This window comes from Scyliorhinus torazame, chromosome 18 (genome assembly GCF_047496885.1).
Source record: "Scyliorhinus torazame isolate Kashiwa2021f chromosome 18, sScyTor2.1, whole genome shotgun sequence".
Classification (NCBI taxonomy): domain Eukaryota; kingdom Metazoa; phylum Chordata; class Chondrichthyes; order Carcharhiniformes; family Scyliorhinidae; genus Scyliorhinus; species Scyliorhinus torazame.
In genome coordinates this window covers 103,576,145-103,594,789 of record NC_092724.1, presented here as the reverse complement: position 1 = coordinate 103,594,789, position 18,645 = coordinate 103,576,145, and the positions used below count along the sequence as shown (strand labels likewise).

At 49.2% G+C, this 18,645-nt stretch overlaps 1 long non-coding RNA gene across 4 annotated transcripts in view; it reads left to right on the top strand.

Annotated features, from left to right (window-relative positions):
* The first annotated feature begins 308 nt into the window (after positions 1 to 308).
* The window catches only part of LOC140395397 (uncharacterized), a 75,880-nt gene continuing 57,543 nt past the window's right edge, over positions 309 to 18,645 (top strand). For all 4 annotated transcript variants that reach the window (XR_011936173.1, XR_011936174.1, XR_011936175.1 and 1 more), the window contains exons 1-2: positions 309 to 438; positions 843 to 1,048. This is a non-coding gene — a long non-coding RNA (uncharacterized lncRNA). The remainder of the gene's footprint in view (positions 439 to 842; positions 1,049 to 18,645) is intronic.

The following is an 18,645-nucleotide window of genomic DNA, read 5'->3' as shown; positions in this document are numbered from 1 at the left end:
GTCATTTGCACAATTAAACTAGCAATTCAGTGAATAAGCTTGTGTGAGACGAAGGAAATGCCTGTTGTACGTTTATATAATCAGGCATGGTGAACTGGATATTGGAAATTAAATCTTTTTCAGGTTTCTGCATTGGAAATCTGACACCAGCCTGTCAGACAGCCTCTTGGACAGATATAGTAACTCACTGAATTGGCGGATATTTAACAAGCTATTAATAGTATTCCCGACAAATATGACATCTGGTATCTTTCGCTGATAATCGAAACCTATTACCGTACAGAGGATTAATTTGCTGTATGTGCAAAAAGCGCGAAGATTACTCGGCACTCAGATAGATACTTGAGATCTGACTGAACAGGTTGATTAAAGTAGGGAGGCAGCATCATCTGGGGAACAGTAACAACACGGCCACTCGAGCCCAGGGAGCCAGCTGAGGTAATGCAATGTCTATCTGAAATGTTCGGGCTGCATATTCGATCGTATATAATCCAGTTCGGATATTCGATGATATTCAAAGGACTAATTCAAGAATTGTTTGTATCAGAGTTGAGTTAGCCTCCTCGGGATGTCAGACCATGCAGAAACCTGAATATCGAGAAGACTCGCATTGACGATCTGATTCGGGAACCTATTTATTAGAGCTTTTAAAGGGATTTTTAAGAGTTATATTTTTTTGCGGGCTTAAAAGGACGGGGGGGGGGGGGGGGGGGGGGTCGGGGGTAAATTAGCAGATGGCCAAAGCGATACATTGGTGGAAAGTATTTTGTATCAAACATGTTTCAGGCTTTCTGATCCAGGACCTGTAAAATGAAGATTCTCTCGTATTTGGCTTTTGTCAGGATTGTTGGGATCAATACTTGACGAAGGATTGCTGAACAAAACGATGAAGAGATTGAGCAGCCGGAGCCTATTAGCCAGATGCTGGAGAGGAACAATAAACCCGCTCTGCAGTTTGTAAAGAACACTTGCTCATTGGACATTCACAGGCCGCAAAATGTGACGGAAGAAGGTTCCTAGCGGGTCAACGCACCGAAATCAGAGCAAGGTCTGTGATATACTTTAAATAGCTAGTGAATGATGCATTATTTTATGTACTTTACTTAATAGCAATGCATCCTGCTTAATGCAAGTTAAATCTAACCATACGTTTTATTTGATTGGATGACTGACCAATGGTAGGTTTTGGCAAATACATCGAAGTTGCTTAATGGTTCTGAGGAGGAACCAAAGTGCTTTGGGAGCACTTTGTAAATCCTACACTTTAGGATGTATATTGGATATTTTTGGAGGTGTTGAAGTACCTTGAAATGTTATTAGCAGTGTTCTGACATTCCACTGGCTGCTATTTTAACTGAAGGATTAAAACAGCAACACGTCACTCGCATTTAATGCCAACAATTTTCTAAATCACAGTACTTGATAAAGTTTTTAATTTACAATGATGCACCTAATTATGGGATTTTAAAATAATATTTCATGGGATGTGAGTATCCCCAGCATTTCTGGCCCATCCCTAATTGCCCGTGAACTGAGTCACTTGCTCAGCCATGTCAGAGGGCATTTTAAGAGTCAACCACATTACTGTGGATCTGGATTCACATGTTGGCCAGACCAGGTAAGAGCGGCAGATTTCCTTCCCTGAAGGACATTAATGGACCAGATGGGTTTGTTATGACAATTGACAATAGGTTTCATGGTCATCATTAGACATTTAGTTTCAGATTTTTATTGAATTCAAATTTCATCACCTAGCCTGGTGGGATTTCACCCCAGGTCCTCAGGACATTACCCTGGGTCTCTGGAATGCAAGTCTAATGACAATACCACTACACCACCCCATGTGGCATCTGATGTGGAAAAGGAAGATGGAGATGTCAATCAGAGCTTCTTGAAAATAAAATGTTTCTTTAATTCTATCATCTGGAATACCAGGGTAAAATATTCTAAATCATTAGAAAGGAGCAATAAAAGCACAAGTCTAATTGGTCATCATTGTGCAGCAGAGATGGTTTAACAGAGACTTTACAAGTTTGAAGTTGCATTGATGATTCCCTCCCTCCAGCCAGGTAATTATTTATTGGTGAAAGTATGTGCTGTGTTCCATTATGTGGCATCAAAGTCCTGGAGAACATGGGGCACGATTCTCCACTCCCACGCCGGTTGGGAGAATCGCCTGGGCCGCCAAAATTTCCGGGGCCGCCGGTCCGACACCCTCCCGCGATTCTCCCAAGCGGCGGGAACGGCCTGGTTGAGTTTCGCGGGCCGCAGGCCGGAGAATCGCCGGAGACACCAAAAATGGCGATTCTCCGGCACCCCCGCTATTCTGAGGCCCGGATGGGCCGAGCGGCCAGGCCAAAATAGCGGGTTCCCCCCGGCGCCGTCCACACCTGGTCGCTGCAGTCGTGGGCGGTGTGTGAACGCTGGGGGGGGGGGGGGGCAGCCTGTGGGGGGGTGAGGGGTGATCCTGCACCGGGCTTCACCTGGAATGTGGGATGGCCCGCGATCGGTGCCCACCGATCGTCGGGCCATCCTCTGTGAAGGAGGACCTCCTTCCTTCCGCGGACCTTCAAGATCCGTCCCCCATCTTCTTGCGGGGCGGATTTAGAGAGGACGGCAACCACGCATGCGCGAGTTGGTGCCGGCCAACCCGCGCATGCGCGGATGACGTCCGTTATGCGGCGCCGGCCGTGTCATCTATGCGGCGCCGCTTTTACGCGGGCAACAAGGCCTGGCACGTGTAGATGACGCGGCCCCGATACTGGCCCATTGTCAGGGCCTGAATCGGTCGGGACCGGGGCCGTTCCGCGCCGTCGTGAACCTCAACGGCGTTCACGACGGCGCGGCCACTTCGGCATGGGAGTGGAGAATCCCGCCCCTGGTGTTTGTGAGGCACAAAATGTCCTGTTAACACTCCTTTAAGACTAAAAGTTCGGGAGTGAAATTTGTGTTACTCGGTGCAGCTGGAAGGTTTTTTAAAAATCTTCCTTGCAGCAATTGTAATTATACTCTAGCAATGTGAGGTTGGAATGGTGTAAGGTTATCACTCAGAAATGGTGTCACATCACATGCCCAAATATTCTTTCTGCGACTTCAGCATTTTGCTGTTTGCCCTGTATCGTAAGTCTAAATTGTAAATTTTAATGGAGTTACGTAATAGAGAAGAGGAAACATTATGACTCATTGTTTTAAGAATGATAAAGTGACACAACTTAGCTTTCATCAATTTGTGCTGGATGACAAATCAGCAAGGGCATTTTACTCATCCTTTATGCTTACCTAATCTTCAAGCTGAAAACAGTTGTAGTGAAATTCCCTTTCTGGGCAGGTTTGCGAAGTAATTCATGCTCACCTGGACATGGTTACAAGGATGTTTTTTTCAGGATTTATCCCAAGTAAATTTCAGCTAAGTTTCAGAAACTACACACATGGATACAGCGCCGCTTTGAGGCTCTTCACAGATGAAGATGAATGCTGACCAGGAGGGAAGGATATGCAAAGGGGCTCCGAGGTCATCGCCAAGCAATTGGGTTGTGAAAAAGGTTTGAGAAAGTTAAGAGAGGAGCACCAAGATGGAGGGTTTAATCCTGGCAGTCTGGAGTAGAAAGCCAGAATGGAAACTCTGGCACTAAGAGACCAATTGTTTCTAGTGTCATATTCCTGTTTGTCCTTGTTAATTATGAATGGACTCAAAAGAGAGTTAGCAATTTAAAAAAAATAATCAATGCCTAAGATGCTGCCAGACCTGTGGACTATCATAGAGGGAGAGAGAGATGGCTGACATTCCAGGTTGATGACGCCTCCTGTTTTAGAGAATGTTCAGAGCTGGCAATTCATCTGTCAGGACCAGGTGAGATGGGGTGGATTGGCTCCCCTCTATTCAGCTCTCTCGATTGGTCACAACAAAGACTTTTCATTTATTTATTTACCCCTGGATGCCTTTTTCAAATCCAAATGTACTTTTTACTATCTTATACAATGAACATTTAACAGCAAATCAACAGAGTGAAAAGAGAGTTAATTAGTTCGCCACTAAAGCTGAATGGGAAAAATAATAAAAGATGCAACATCACACACATGGGTAGCAGAAGAAAGGAAGTTTGAGTCCAAATAAATTTAAAAGAATATGGGCGAAATTCTCCTACCCGCCCCGCCACATTTCTGCGCCGACCGGCCGGCGGGAGTCTCCGTTACACCGGCCGGTCAATGGGGTTTCCCATTGTGGGGCAGCCCCACGCCATCGGGAAACCCCCGGGCGCCGGCAAAACGGAGACTCCCGCCGGCGGAGAATGACGCCCTATATGTTCAGAAATTTGTTGCCTGGGTTTGAGATGTGGCTTATTGAACATTACGGTCCATTGAGGTTATACCCATCCTATCCAAGCGTTTATCAAGATGCCTTTTGAACGTCGTTAATGTATCTAATGTAGAAGATGTTACAACTCCGACAAGATCTCAGTTTGTTGATAGGTTTTACGTATGATGATTTCTTGAACCGGGTGTTGCATTTATTCCTGGGAGAGATGGATTCCTTACTGCTCCATTAGCAGTTTCTCCACATTCCTATGCTTCTGCTTGGCAGACTCTGTTCTTTGTTCAGTGTGTACTATGTATGCTGCAGTCATTGTTTTTTTCAAAAAATAATTTTTATTAAGGTTTTCATAAAATATCAATAACAAAATGAAATAAGAACCCAACAGGGTTAAGTACACAACACAGTCTAGAAAAGCAACCCTCCATACCCCCCTCCCCCCTGTACATAAATAATCAATTAACATTAACACCCCGACTTAACACAACAGGTATATACACCCCCTCAGACCCTTAAGTGGAAATAACAAAAACAAAAATAAAGTAACCCCCCACCCCCGAGTTGCTGCTGACATTGACCAATGTCTACCGTTCTGCCAGGAAGTCTTAAGAACGGTTGCCACCGCCTAAAGAACCCTTGTACCGACCCTCTCAAGGCGAATTTCACCCTCTCCAATTTAATGAACCCCGCCATATCGCTGATCCAGGATTTCACGCTTGGGGGCCTCGCATCCTTTCACTGAAGAAGAATCCTTCGCTGGGCTACCAGGGACGCAAAGGCCAGAATACCGGCCTCTTTCGCCTCCTGCACTCCTCTGCCACCCCAAATATTGCGAGCCCCCAGCCCGGTTTGACCCTGGATCCTACCACCCTCGACACCGTCCTCGCTACGCCCTTCCAAAATTCCTCCAGCGCTGGGCATGCCCAGAACATATGGGTGTGATTTGCTGGGCTCCCTGAGCACCTAATGCACCTGTCCTCACCCCCCAAAAAACGGCTCATCCTTGTCCCGGTCATGTGTGCCCTGTGCAGCACCTTAAACTGTATGAGGCTGAGCCTCGCGCACGATGAGGAAGAGTTCACCCTCCCTAGGGCATCTGCCCACGTCCCTTCCTCGATCTCCTCTCCCAACTCCTCCTCCCACTTACCTTTCACCTCCACCACCGAGGCCTCCTCCTCCTCCTGCATCACCTGGTAAGTTTCCAAGATCTTCCCCACTCCCCCCCCCCCCCCCCCCCCCCACCCCCCCCCGAGAGCACCCTGTCCTGTACTGTGTGTGGCAGTAGCCGGGGGAATTCCACCACCTGCCGTCTGGCGAACGCCCTTACCTGTAAGTACCTGAAGGTGTCCCAGGGGGGAGCCCGTACTTCTCCTCCAGCTCACCCAGGCTCACAAACTTCCCGTCCACAAACAGGTCCCCCAACTTTCGTATCACTGCCCTGTGCCACCCCGAAAACCCTCCACCTGTTCTCCCTGGGGCGAACCGGTGGTTCCCCCGTATTGGGGTCCACGCCGAGGCCCCAACATCCCCCCTATGCCGCCTCCACTGACCCCAAAGTTTGAGGGCAGCCGCCACCACCGGGCTCGTGGTATGCCTCCCTGGAGGGAGCGGCAGCGGTGCCGTTGCCAGCGACCCCAGACTCGTACCTACACAAGACGCCGTCTCCAGCCTCTTCCATGCAGCCCCCTCCCCCTCCATCACCCACTTGTGCACCATCATCGCATTGGCTGCCCAGTAGTACCCACAGAGGTTGGGGAGCGCCAGTCCCCCCCTATCTCTACTCCACTCCAGGAACACCCTTCTCACCCTCGGAGTCCCTCGCGTCCACACTAACCCCATTATACTCCTGTTAACCTGCCTAAAAAAAGCCTTCGGGATAAACAAGGGGAGGCACTGGAACAGGAACAAAAACCTTGGGAGCAGCGTCATTTTGATTGACTGCATCCTACCCCCTAAGGACAGCGGCAACGCGTCCCACCTCTTGAACTCTTCCTCCATTTGCTCCACCAGCCTTGTAAAATTAAGCCTATGCAGGGCCCCCCAGCTCCTGGCCACCTGGACCCCCAAATACCTGAAGCTCCTCTCCGCCCTTTTTAGTGGGAGCTCGCCAATCCCCCTCTCCTGGTCCCCTGGGTGAACCACGAACAGCTCGCTCTTCCCCATGTTGAGCTTGTACCCTGAAAAGTCCCCGAATTCCCTAAGGATCCTCATTACCTCCAGCATTCCCCCTACCGGGTCCGCCACATACAGCAGCAGGTCGTCCGCATAGAGCGACACCCTATGCTCCTCCCCACCCCGCACCAACCAGTTCCTTGACTCCCTCAGTGCCATAGCCAGGAGTTCAATCGCCAGTGCGAAGAGCAGGGGGGACAGGGGACACCCCTGCCTCGCCCCTCGGTGCAACCGAAAGTATTCGGACCTCCTCCTGTTCGTGGCCACACTCGCCATCGGGACCTCATACAACAGCCTAACCCACCTGACAAACCCCTCCCCAAACCCAAACCTCTTCAGCACATCCCACAGGTACCCCCACTCTACCCTATCGAAGGCTTTCTCAACGTCCATCGCCACCACTATCTTCGCCTCCCCCTCCCTCGCCGGCATCATGATAACGTTCAAAGCCTCCGCACATTCGCGTTCAACTGCCTCCCCTTCACAAACCCCGTCTGGTCTTCATGGATGATCTGCGGCACACAATCCTCAATCTTCGTGGCTAAGACCTTCACCAGCAACTTGGCATCTACATTTAGCAAGGAAATCGGTCTGTAAGACCCACACTGCAGGGGATCCTTGTCCCGCTTCAGGATCAAGGAGATCAGTGCCCAGGACATCGTCGGGGGCAAAGCCCCCCGCCCCCCCCCCCTCCCCCCCCCCGGCCCCCCCCCCTCCCTTGCCTCATTGAAGGTCCTGACTAGCAATGGGCCCAACAGGTCCATATATTTTTTATAGAATTCGACCGGGAAACCGTCCGGCCCTGGTGCCTTCCCCGCCTAAATGCTTCCTATCCCTTTGGTCAGCTCCTCCAGCCCAATCGGGGCCCCCAATCCCGCCACCAGTCCCTCTTCCACCTTTGGAAACCTCAATTGGTCCAGGAAGCGGCTCATCTCTCCCTCCTCCCGTGGGGGCTTGGATCGGTACAATTCCTCGTAAAAGTCCCTGAAGACCCCATTGATGCCAACCCCACTCCGCACCACACTCCCTCCCCTGTCCTTAACTCCCCCGATCTGCCTAGCTGCGTCCCGCTTCCGAAGCTGATGCGCCAGCATCCGGCTTGCCTTTTCCCCATACTCGTAAATCGCCCCCTGGGCTTTCCTCCACTGCACCTCCGCCTTCCTGGTGGTCACCAGGTCGAATTCGGCCTGGAGGCTGCGACTCTCCCTCAGCAATCCTTCCTCGGGCACCTCCGCATACCTCCTGTATACCCTCACCGTCTCCCCCACCAGCCTCTCCCTCTCCCCCCCGCTCCCTCCGCTCCTTGTGGGCCCTAATGGAGATCAGCTCTCCCCTCACCACCGCCTTAAGCGCCTCCCATACCATCCCCACTCGGACCTCCCTGTTGTCGTTGGTCTCCAAGTACCTCTCTCTACTTCCTCGGACACGCTCGCTCACCTCCTCATCCGCCAACAGCCCCACCTCCAAGCGCCACAGCGGGTGCTGGTCCTTCTCCTCCCCCATCTCCAAGTGCGGGGTGTGGTCCGAAATGGCTATAGCCGAGTATTCAGTATCCTCTACTCTTGCTATCAGCGACCTACTCAAAATGAAAAAGTTGATTCGGGAATAAGCCTTATGGACATGTGAGAAGAATGAAAATTCCCTAGCCCCCGGCCTTGCAAATCTCCAAGGGTCCACCCCTCCCATCTGGTCCATAAACTCCCTCAGCACTCTAGCCGCCGCCGGCTTCCTACCCCTCCTAGACCTGGAGCGATCCAGTGCCGGATCCAGCACCGTGTTAAAGTCTCCCCACATTATCAGGCCCCCCACTTCCAAGTCTGGGATCCGACCCAACATACGCCACATAAAACCCACATCGTCCCAATTCGGGGCATACACTTTGACCAGTACCACCCTCTCGCCCTGCAACTTACCACTTACCATTACGTACCTACCGCCATTATCTGCCACAATGCTCGACGCCTCGAATGACACCTTCTTTCCCACCAAGATCGCCACCCCTCGATTTTTGGCATCCAGCCCCGAGTGAAACACCTGACCTACTCACCCTTTCCTCAATCTTGCCTGGTCTGCCACCTTCAGGTGTGTCTCCTGGAGCATAACCACATCCGCCTTGAGCCCTTTCAGCTGCGCAAACACGCGGGCATGCTTAACCGGCCCATTCAGTCCCCTTACATTGCAGGTTATCAGCCGGATCAGGGGGCTACCCGCCCCCCCCTCCCCCTCCGACTAGCCATGACCCCTCCTCGGCCAGCCACGCCCCCGCACCCCACATCTGGCCCTTTCCCCACAGCGGCATACCCCCGTCTCGACCCCTCCACCACTCGCTCCAGCTCCTCCTTGACCATAGCAGCAGCAACTCGATCCCCCCCCTTCACCCCCCCCACCCCCGCCCCCCCCCCCCCCCCCCCCCCCGGCTAGGACCCATCCTAGCTGATTTACTCCCCCCATTGCACTTCCGCAAGTCAGCTGACTCCTGCTGATCCCGGCCACCCCTTCAACTCCTCCCATTGTGTGACACACCCTCCTCTCACGTTCCCCATCCATAGGCTCTCCCCCTCCCCCTTCCATTCTAAGCACGGGAAACAACCCTCGCTTCCCCGCCCCGGCCCCGCCCCCTCCAGTCTTCAACACGGGAAAAAGCCCGCGCTTTCCACCTACCCGGCCCCGCCACCTCTGACGCAGCTCCTTTTACAGGCCCGGTCCCCTCACCCCCGTCTCGGGTCCCAGCTCACCGCCATCCATCACCCCTGTTCCGTTTACCAACCCCCTCCAAGAGCCCCCCAGAACAACTCACCCAAAACAGTGCCCAACCCACCCCAGCCACCCTCACCGACCCGAAAGAGAAAAACACAGAGAAAAATAAACCAGGAGCAAGACAAAGACCCCCCCCTCAAAAAATAAAAATAAAAATAACATATCAACCGCAGTCCCCAATCGCCCATCCCGACCCTCAATCTGTGTCCAACTTCTCGGCCTGAACAAAGGCCCATGCCTCCTCCGGAGACTCAAAATAATGGTGCCGGTCCTTGTAGGTGACCCACAGTTGTGCCGGCTGCAACATGCCAAACTTCACCCCCTTCCTGTGCAGCACCGCCTTCGCTCGATTGTACCCGGCCTTCCTCTTCGCCACCTCCGCACTCCAGTCCTGGTATATTCGAACCTCCGCGTTCTCCCACCTGCTGCTCCTCTCCTTCTTGGCCCACCTGAGCACACACTCCCGATCGACGAACCGATGGAACCTCACCAGCACCGCCCACGGAGGCTCGTTAGCCTTGGGCCTCCTTGCCAGCACTCTATTGGCCCTTCCAGTTCCAGGGGCCCCTGGAAGGACCCCGCTCCCATCAGCGAGTTCAACATGGTGACCACACAGGCCCCCATGTCCGGCCCCTCCAGCCCTTCCGGGAGGCCCAGAATCCGCAGATTCTTCCGCCTCGACCGATTCTCCATCTCCTCGAACCGCTCCTGCCATTTCTTGTGGAGCGCCTCGTGCGCCTCCACCTTTACCGCCAGGCCTAACATCTCGTCCTTGTTGTCGGAGATCTTTTGTCGAGCCTCGCGGATCGCCACTCCCTGGGCCGTCTGTGTCTCCAGCAGCTTATCAATAGAAGCCTTCATCGGCTCTAGCAGGTCCTCTTTAATCTCTCTGAAGCAGCGCTGAATACCCTCCTGCTGCTCCTCCGCCCACTGCATCCACGCTGCCTGGTCTCCGCCAGCTGCCATTTTGTTCTTCTTCCCGCGCACCCTCTTCGGGTCCACCACCACCTTTTTAGTCGCCCCGCTCCTAGTAGAAGCCATATACTATCGGGGAGCTGTTATAATCTCCTTCCCACACCGGGAAACATCGAAAAAGTGCCGTTGGAGGCCCTGAAAAGAGCCCAAAAGTCAGTTTTTGCGGGAACCGCCGAATGTGCGACTTAGCTCCGCATAGCCGCAACCGGAAGTTGTTGCAGTCATTGTTGTAGGACAACAATGTTATCATTTGATCTCAAAAACTGTTGATATGTTTCAAGATAGTAGAAACCAACAGGAGATGATGTTCTTTCATCCTCCATAGGGCGGTTGAGTTTTTGTTGATTGTATATCCTGGTTGACCAGCAGTTCCCCATTGTCTTGATGGACTCTCAGTCTCTGCTGGAGAGGTAAGTGCATAAAGGTGTAAATGACATTTTAATTCCTTTCAATAGCCCTTTCTAAAGAGGACCCTGACACTCCCAAGTGTGAAATTCCCATGACCAACATGTCAGGATATATCTGCAGTGCAATCCATACTAACTATTCAGAAATGGTCCACTTATGATTCCAGACATCAGGTGATTTGTGGTGGCCATCTTTGGTCAGTGTCTTTTCTTGCCTTTAAAAAAAAGTCCTTTTAAAATATTTTCGTATGTTTTTGGTTAGCTGGTGAAGTTCAAAGTTGATCTAACTCAGTCACAATTTCCTGTTGGCATCCCGCCATTTCATGAGAAATGAAATGAAGTTCACTCTCATTTCATTACAAGGGCCAGAACGTTTTGGCCATTCACGCAAGTGGGATCTTATCGTCCCCCGATGATGCATCCTCACAACGGGTTTCCCAGTGGTGAATGGTGCATTCAATGGGAAACCCCGCTGACAATGGTAAGACCATAAGATCCCGCCGCTGGCCAGTGAGGGGGCTGCCTCAGCAGCCATGAAACACGTGGCAGGTTGCCCAAGGTATATAATAAATATAAGATGGCAACCAAAAAGAACCCACACTTCCATTCACTCTTTTATTCAAATTGCAGTCAATCTGTTCTCCTGGTCTTGATACCCAAATAACCCTAAACAATGTTAGACACACTGGATAACCTGCTCCTATCTTGCTTTTTCCCCTTTCAGATGGTTGGTTACAAGGGTGGGATTTTCCACCGGAGGGATTTTCCACTCCCGTGAACTCAATCGATTTTTGAATGTCTTGGTGCATTTCCTAATCTTCTATGACAGGGCCATAAAATTCAGTCCATTTATTGAAAAGATTAAGCTGGCATCCTAGTTCTGAGGTTGCTTTGTTTTTGCTACCGGTCATGCCAGAATTTTTTTGTCGGATCCCTGTGCTAGCCTCATTTTCTATTTGGGTGTTTTACTGACTAGCTCCCAGATTGTTCGTAACAGCCAAAATGCTGTGGCTACCTGGGCAGTTTGCTCTGTTCTGTCCTCCTCCCAGGCCTGATCTTCCTGCTGTGTTTCACAAAGGCTTTCAATATGCAAATTTTCAGATTGCTAATCTGATCTGCATGGACCGGTTTTAACCCCTCGGTGTCCTCTAATCTGTGAATTTATTTGCGCAAACTCAGGCACTTTTACAATTCTCATTGCGAGGAGGTCTGTGGGCTGTAATTTGATTTTTGCCTCCTGTGGGTGGTTCCAGTTTAGTCTCCGGCTTGAGAACGAGCACAACTAGGGAGTTTGAGCTACTGCTGCTAGGCTGTTTTAGATGGTGCCCCAGCATGTAATTAATCTCCTCCTGAACCTGGGCCAGCTTTTCTGGACCTAGATGTCAGGGATAGTGCCTTAAGGGAAGGATCTCTCCCATTTCCGCATCATGCGAAGCCACAGCCTGGTTTGTCTCTTTAAATGCAGTGGGCAGGCCTATCAGGTCTCCTAGCTGTAGGTGAATATGGTGTCCAATTTCACTAGAATTGGCATACTTGTTAGCTGGATAGGAGGGAGTTCAATGTGGGCCTCACCTACATCTCCATCCAATCCATCCTCGCCATTCCTCTTGTACTGTTTAGTATGGGTTTTCCTCGGGCCTGCACTTGAACCCTGGAATACCACAGCCCTCAGCTGGTGATTCAGCTCCTGCTGTACTCCCCTTGTTTTCTATTTGGGAACTTCCCTGTTCCCCATTTTAAATCTGCCATGAAGATATCTGTTAAACGGATAATTGGTTCATTGGCACCTTTCTGTCTTGGGAATGGGGATTTTGCCTAACCTGTTCCACGTCCCCTGGTGGACTCCTGCTCGCAAGTGAATGTTTAGCTCCTGAAATACTCACTTATGGCTCTTCAACTGCGTGAGGCTTCTCCCTCGCTATCTGACTATTTGTTTGGGAACTTTGCTTGTCCCTGCTTAAATTTGCCGCAAAGCTTTTATAACTTTTACAGCCCCCTCATGGACCTCTTTTATTTCTGATGGTCTAGCTTTGGTCCTTTTGACTTCCTCAGTTTCCATCTTGGCTCCTTGTACTTCTTCTGCTGGCCTGTCTTTGACTCTTTTAACTTCAAGTGGCTCACCAAATGGGCCTGGCATCTCCCTCACTATGTTTCTCCCTCTTTAACTACCCTGGTTTAATTACTTTTTTTAAATTAAAAAAAAAATTCAATTAAGGGACAATTTAGCATTGCCAATCCATCTACCTTGCACATCTTTGGGTGAGGCCCACACAGACGTAGGGATAATGTGCACATGGACAGTGACCTGGGGCAGGGATCGATCCCAGGTCCCCGGCGCCGTGAGGCAGCAGTGCTAACCATTGTGCCACTGTGCCGCCCTGGTCCCTGTTTAATTCTAAGGAAAAACGTAGCTGCCAGCCAAATTTCCAGGTCATTCTCAGTCAGTTTTAAATTCTACTGGTCCTTTCCTGACCTCCTTTAATTCTATAGGCCTAACCAGGACCTTTTTAAATTCAAGCAGCTTTTCCTTCATTACCCCAACACTAACAGGTTCTCTTGCCCCCTTTGGGGCCTATGAACATTCTTCATCTCCCTGTGCTTCTGCACAATGCTGTCGTTTGTTTCCAGCCTCTTTAATTGCTAGGAGCCCTTCCCTAGCTACTCTCACCCTCACACTGTCTATCGGCCCCTCTAGGGTTTCTGAACCTCTTGTGGTTCCCTGCACTCCTACAGATTCCTGCTGATTTTCTCCAGTCTCTGGACTGGCCCGAACCCTTCGGGAGTACTCTTCTCTGGCATTGCACTATCACACTTTCTAGCTCCTGTCTTTGGAATACTTCCCCTCTTTCCCTTTCTCTTTGTCTCTCTCTCGCTGTCTTCCTTGGAAAGCTTCCACACTCTCTAATTCCAGAATTTCTGACACTATTGTATCTGTTCCATTTTTTTTTTTAAATTTAGAGTACCCAATTATTTTTTTTCCAATTAAGGGGCAATTTAGCGTGGCCAATCCACCTAACCTGCACGTCTTTGGGTTGTGGGGGTGAAACCCACACCGACATGGGGAGAATGTGCAAACTCCATGTGGACAGTGACCCAGGGCTGGGATTTGAACCTGGGTCCTCAGCGCCACAGTCCCAGTGCTAACCACTGTGCTCCATGCCGTTCTTTCTTTGTTCCATTCTTAACCAATTTGATTTATATTCTTGTTTCTGTCTTGCGTTCACCATCCAATTCTCTGGCCACAAGTTTTAAAAAGTTATCACTTTAAGCTCTTTGAGGAATAGAAATTTTAAATCCTCTTGAGAAACTTTGTTCTAAAAAAATGGTAGCAAATGTGAAACTCTTCGCACAAGAATAGAAATCAAATTGGTTAAGAATGGAACAGAGACAAAGAAAACCTTTTGCAATTTCAAATTGTTGTCAAAGGATCAATATATGCGCCCCATTCTAATTCTTTGGTTAGTTGAGCCCCCAGTTTTGTTATGACGAGGTGTGGAGGAATGAACTGGTTCCCCTCTATTAAGCTTCTTTGATGGGTCACAACAAAGGGTTTTTTTTGGTGGATGCCTTTTTCAAATCCAAATATATATTTTTTACAGTATATGCAATGAACAATAGAGCTCAAGGTTTTCTTGATTAAAGAGAAAGCTAGTTTATTAGCCACTAAACTGGAGGGGAAAAAAGTAATAAAACACTTGACATCACGCATAGTATCAGAAGTAAGAAATATTAGAGTCCACATAAAAGTTAAAAGAATATATGGTTAGAGGTTCTTTGCTTGTCTTTGAGGCATAGATTATTAAACAGTGCAGACAATTGAGGCTATCTAGTTCCTTTATGCAGGTAGATGCAGAAGATGTTACAATTCTTACAAGATCCCATTCGTTGATAGATCTTGGATACACTGATTTCTTGAACTGGGTGCTGCCCTTATTCCCAGGGGGATAGCGAGAGATTCCTTTCTGCTCCACATCCCACAGCTTCTGCTTGGCAAAGCCAAGTTCTTAAAGTCCTGCTCACCATGATCAGTCTTTGGTGTTTCATCTCAGAACTCTCTGACACATTTCAAGACGGTAGAACACGACAGGAGATGGGGTTCTTTCAATCTCCACAGGGGGGTTTGAGTAGCGGTTGGTTGTATACGCTGGCTGACTGGCAGTTTGCCATTGTCTTGATGGAATCTCGGTCTCCGCTGGAGAGGTAAGAGAATAAATATACAAATGACATGTCAATTTCTTTCAATAGTCCTTTTTCAAATGGAACGTGACACCCCCAGTGTGAAATTCCAATGGGTGACATGTTACTGCATGTCTGTTGCGCAATCCCTATACTAACTAAGTGGTCCACTTACAATGTTGGGCATCAGGTGACTTGTGGAAGCCGTCTTTCCTCCGTGTCTTTTCTTGTCTTAAAAAAACATCCTTTTTTTTAGCATTTTAGTTTTTTTTAGGTTAGCAGGTGAAGTTATAGGTAGATCTCACTTGGTCACAATTTCCTGTCGCATGACATAAAGTCAGTTTGCTGAACAATAACAGTGCCATGCTGACAGTACCAGCTGCTAACTTTCTTGTTTCTGAGTCAGAGGGTTGATGGTTCTGGTCCCATTTCAGATCTTGAGCACTAAAACCTAGGCTGACAACACTGCTGCAATAATGAGAGAGGTTGTTCAGATGAGATATTAAACTGAGGCCCTTATCTGACTTGTCAGCTGGACGTAAAAGAAGATCCCATGTACTATTTGAAGAGCAGGGGAGTTCTCCCTATTGTCTTGCCCAACACTTATACTTCAGTCAACAATATCACAAAAAACAGATTATCTAATTATCATTTTGCTGTTGTGGGAGCTTTCTGTGCATAAATTGGTTGTCATCTTTCCTACATTAAAACCATGCCTGCACTTCAAAAGTAATTCATTGGTTGTAATAAAACCATAAGACATAGGAGCAGAATTAGGCCACTCGCCCCATCGAGTCTGCTCCGCCATTCAATCGTGGCTGATATTTTTCTCATCCCCATTCTCCTGCCTTCTCTCCATAACCCTGATCCCCTTATTAATCAAGAACCTATCTATCTCTGTTTTAAAGACACTCAGTGATTTGGCTCCACAGTCTTCTGAGGCAAAGAGTTCCACAGATTCACCACCCTCTGGCTGAAGAAATTCCTCCTCATATCTGTTTCAAAGGATCATCCCTTTAGTCTGGATGCTCACTCTGCAGAGTGCTGCCTGTGTCCTTTAAATGCTCAGAAGGCTCAGAAGGCCTCTGACCATCTGGGAGCCCACCCAGACTGCCCCTCTGGACACCCTCATAGCCCAGCTGTATCATCAAGGGCCAAGCTCAATCAGGAACGCACCAGGTGTTGGCACACCTCGATTGCAGAGGAAACAGGGGATCAGCAGAGCTCACCCCACCTGCACCTCAGCCTTTGGAACCCTCCCTAGCTCTCTGCCACTTTCAGGGCAGAGGATTCACCAGTGACCCCCACCACCCTGGATCACCAGCTGTCTCCTCCTGGTGGGCCGGGGAGTACTGACTGCCTCTGCTACCACCTCCCTGGCAGTTCAGGCGGGCAGGCTTGAGCGTGCGAGCCACACTGTGATAGAGGGTGTCCCTCCACTCCTCTCTGGCATGGAGCTATGGGTCCAGCTACAACCCCCAACCTCAGTGGGCTGGTCTTCTCTGAGCTATCTTGGTGGCTGCAGTGAGGGTGTGGTAAGTGGAGTTCTTAAAAACAGCTCCCGCTGCCAGGCTCTTGGGTGCTAACTCCGGCCCATGTAGTTAGAAAACCCGCTGGGCCCAGAGTTCTCAGAATTCACGTCAGCAGAGGGCTGACCCATTAGCATGCTCTGAATTGATCCACAAATAGTGCCCCCAACGAGCGATTGGGCTGGGGTGCTCAGGGTGGGGGCGGGTGCAAGGATCTAGGGACCCTCACATAGTGCATTCGGGCTGCAGGGGAGATCCGGGATTGTTTCAGGGGGTCTCAGGGATCGGGACGGCATTTAAAAATGGTGTCCTGATCTCTCGCTACACTGGGGAGTTCTAGTGAGCGGAGCTCCCCACTATACAAAACGGGGCTATGTGCGGCTTCTCCTCCGCATTCCCCGTTTAGGCCCCTTATACTATGTGCGTCGCGTTGAATAGCCATGTGTTTCTCTGCCCTGCAAGCGCCGGGAAACAGGCGGCTAAACGCGCTCACTCGGGGACTTTGTTCCCTTTTGGGAGAATAGCGCCCACTGTCGCCCAAACCGAGAACTTTGCCCGTAGATACTGGCACAAATGCTCTGGTCAGGTTTGATTGCTGAGCAGCTGCCCACAAATATTCCTGCAAACATTCAGCGTTTTTTCCAATTTCACGTGAAACATGGAAGGATCAGCGCACCCTTATGGGAAAGACCAGGGCAAGAAGAAATGGAAGAAGGGAGGACATGACAGCAGCAGCCGTTTTCAGCTTAAGGTTCGGATGAATGGAGTTTCACTGGCTAAGCTCGGAGTTTGGCCAGGTATTAAACCATGTAACATTTCACAAGAAGTTATCTAGATGGAAAACGTTAGCTCCATTCTCTCCACAGATGCTGTCAGACCTGCTGAGATTGTCCAGCATTTTCTGTTTTTATTTCAGATTCCAACATCCTCAGTAATTTGCTTTTATTTAATTTAACATTTCCAGGGTAAGTACCCAGATAGGTTTGGTGTAAACGGCCCTGAGCTCAGGATACGAGTCATTCACAGAGGGTCCTGAGCAGCAGAAGTGAAATCAGCCCTCACAAGTTTTAAACATCTTGGGTGATTTCTGTGCATGTCTGAGCATCTGACCCTATGGGGTTCTGATGTACTACTCTCAACTTGCATCCCATCAATGATAATGCAGAGACTTGCATGGGCAAATCGACTGAATGTTCGGTGCTATTAGATTGTTGGCTGCAGTAAATTCTGGCCTGATAGTTCAAATAGTGCATGTATTTTATGCTTAAATTACTTGAACTGACCACAGTTTACTATTTATCTTTGCAATCCCAAAGAAGGTGGTGGTGAATTAATCAGAAGTTCTGAAAGCCTTCCCAAATGATTAAAAATTCTGTACTTCAGCCATGCTGTTCTATTAATTATTGTTCTGAATACATAATATGTAAATTACACTGTGATGTGGTAATCAGTTCTTTTTATTTAATAGAAATTGCAAGCTTGCCTGATGTAAATGAGTTTTGGATTGTCAGCGATTAGAGTTAACAGCATGAAAACAATCAGTACAACATGACCTGTTGGAGCTTGCCTCTCAGACTAGAAGAATAGAATTGCTACAGTGCAGAAGAATGAGATGGCGCCAGAGCGAGGCGACTCAATGCGAGCTCTCACAAACAGATCCACTTTTTACTTAACTTATACTCGTTCTAATCTTTTTCCCTTTTCTTCTCATGTACTTAATGATCTGTTGAGCTGCTCGCAGAAAAATACTTTTCACTGTACCTCGGTACACGTGACAATAAACAAATCCAATCCAATCCAATCCAAGAAGGCTATTTGGTCCATCGAGTCAGCACCGACCCACTGAAAGAACACCCTACCTAGGCCCACTATCTGCATAACCCCACCTAACCTGCACATCCCTGAACACTAAGGGGCAATTTAATGTGGCCAATCCATCTAACTTGCACATTTTTGGACTGGAGAGGGAGCCGGAGCGCCAGGAAGAAACCCACGCAGACATAGGGAGAAAGTGCAAACTCCACAGAGAGGCTGGAATTGAACTTGGATCCTTGACGCTGTGAGGCAGCAGTGCTAACCACTTACACCTATATCAATAGGTTTATCCTCCACTCAATATCAGCATACAAGGTGCAATGTATTGATAGCATGGATGGTCTTGTGGTGCAGTGAGTAGTTAGTGACTCTGAGACAGAAGCTTAGGGTTGAGGCCCAACCGAGGGCTTGATTGCAAAGAACAGCGCTGTTAGGGTATGGCTAGACAGTATCCATCTGCAAATCTTCACACATGCAAAAGAGTGAGTGAAAATTCCTGATC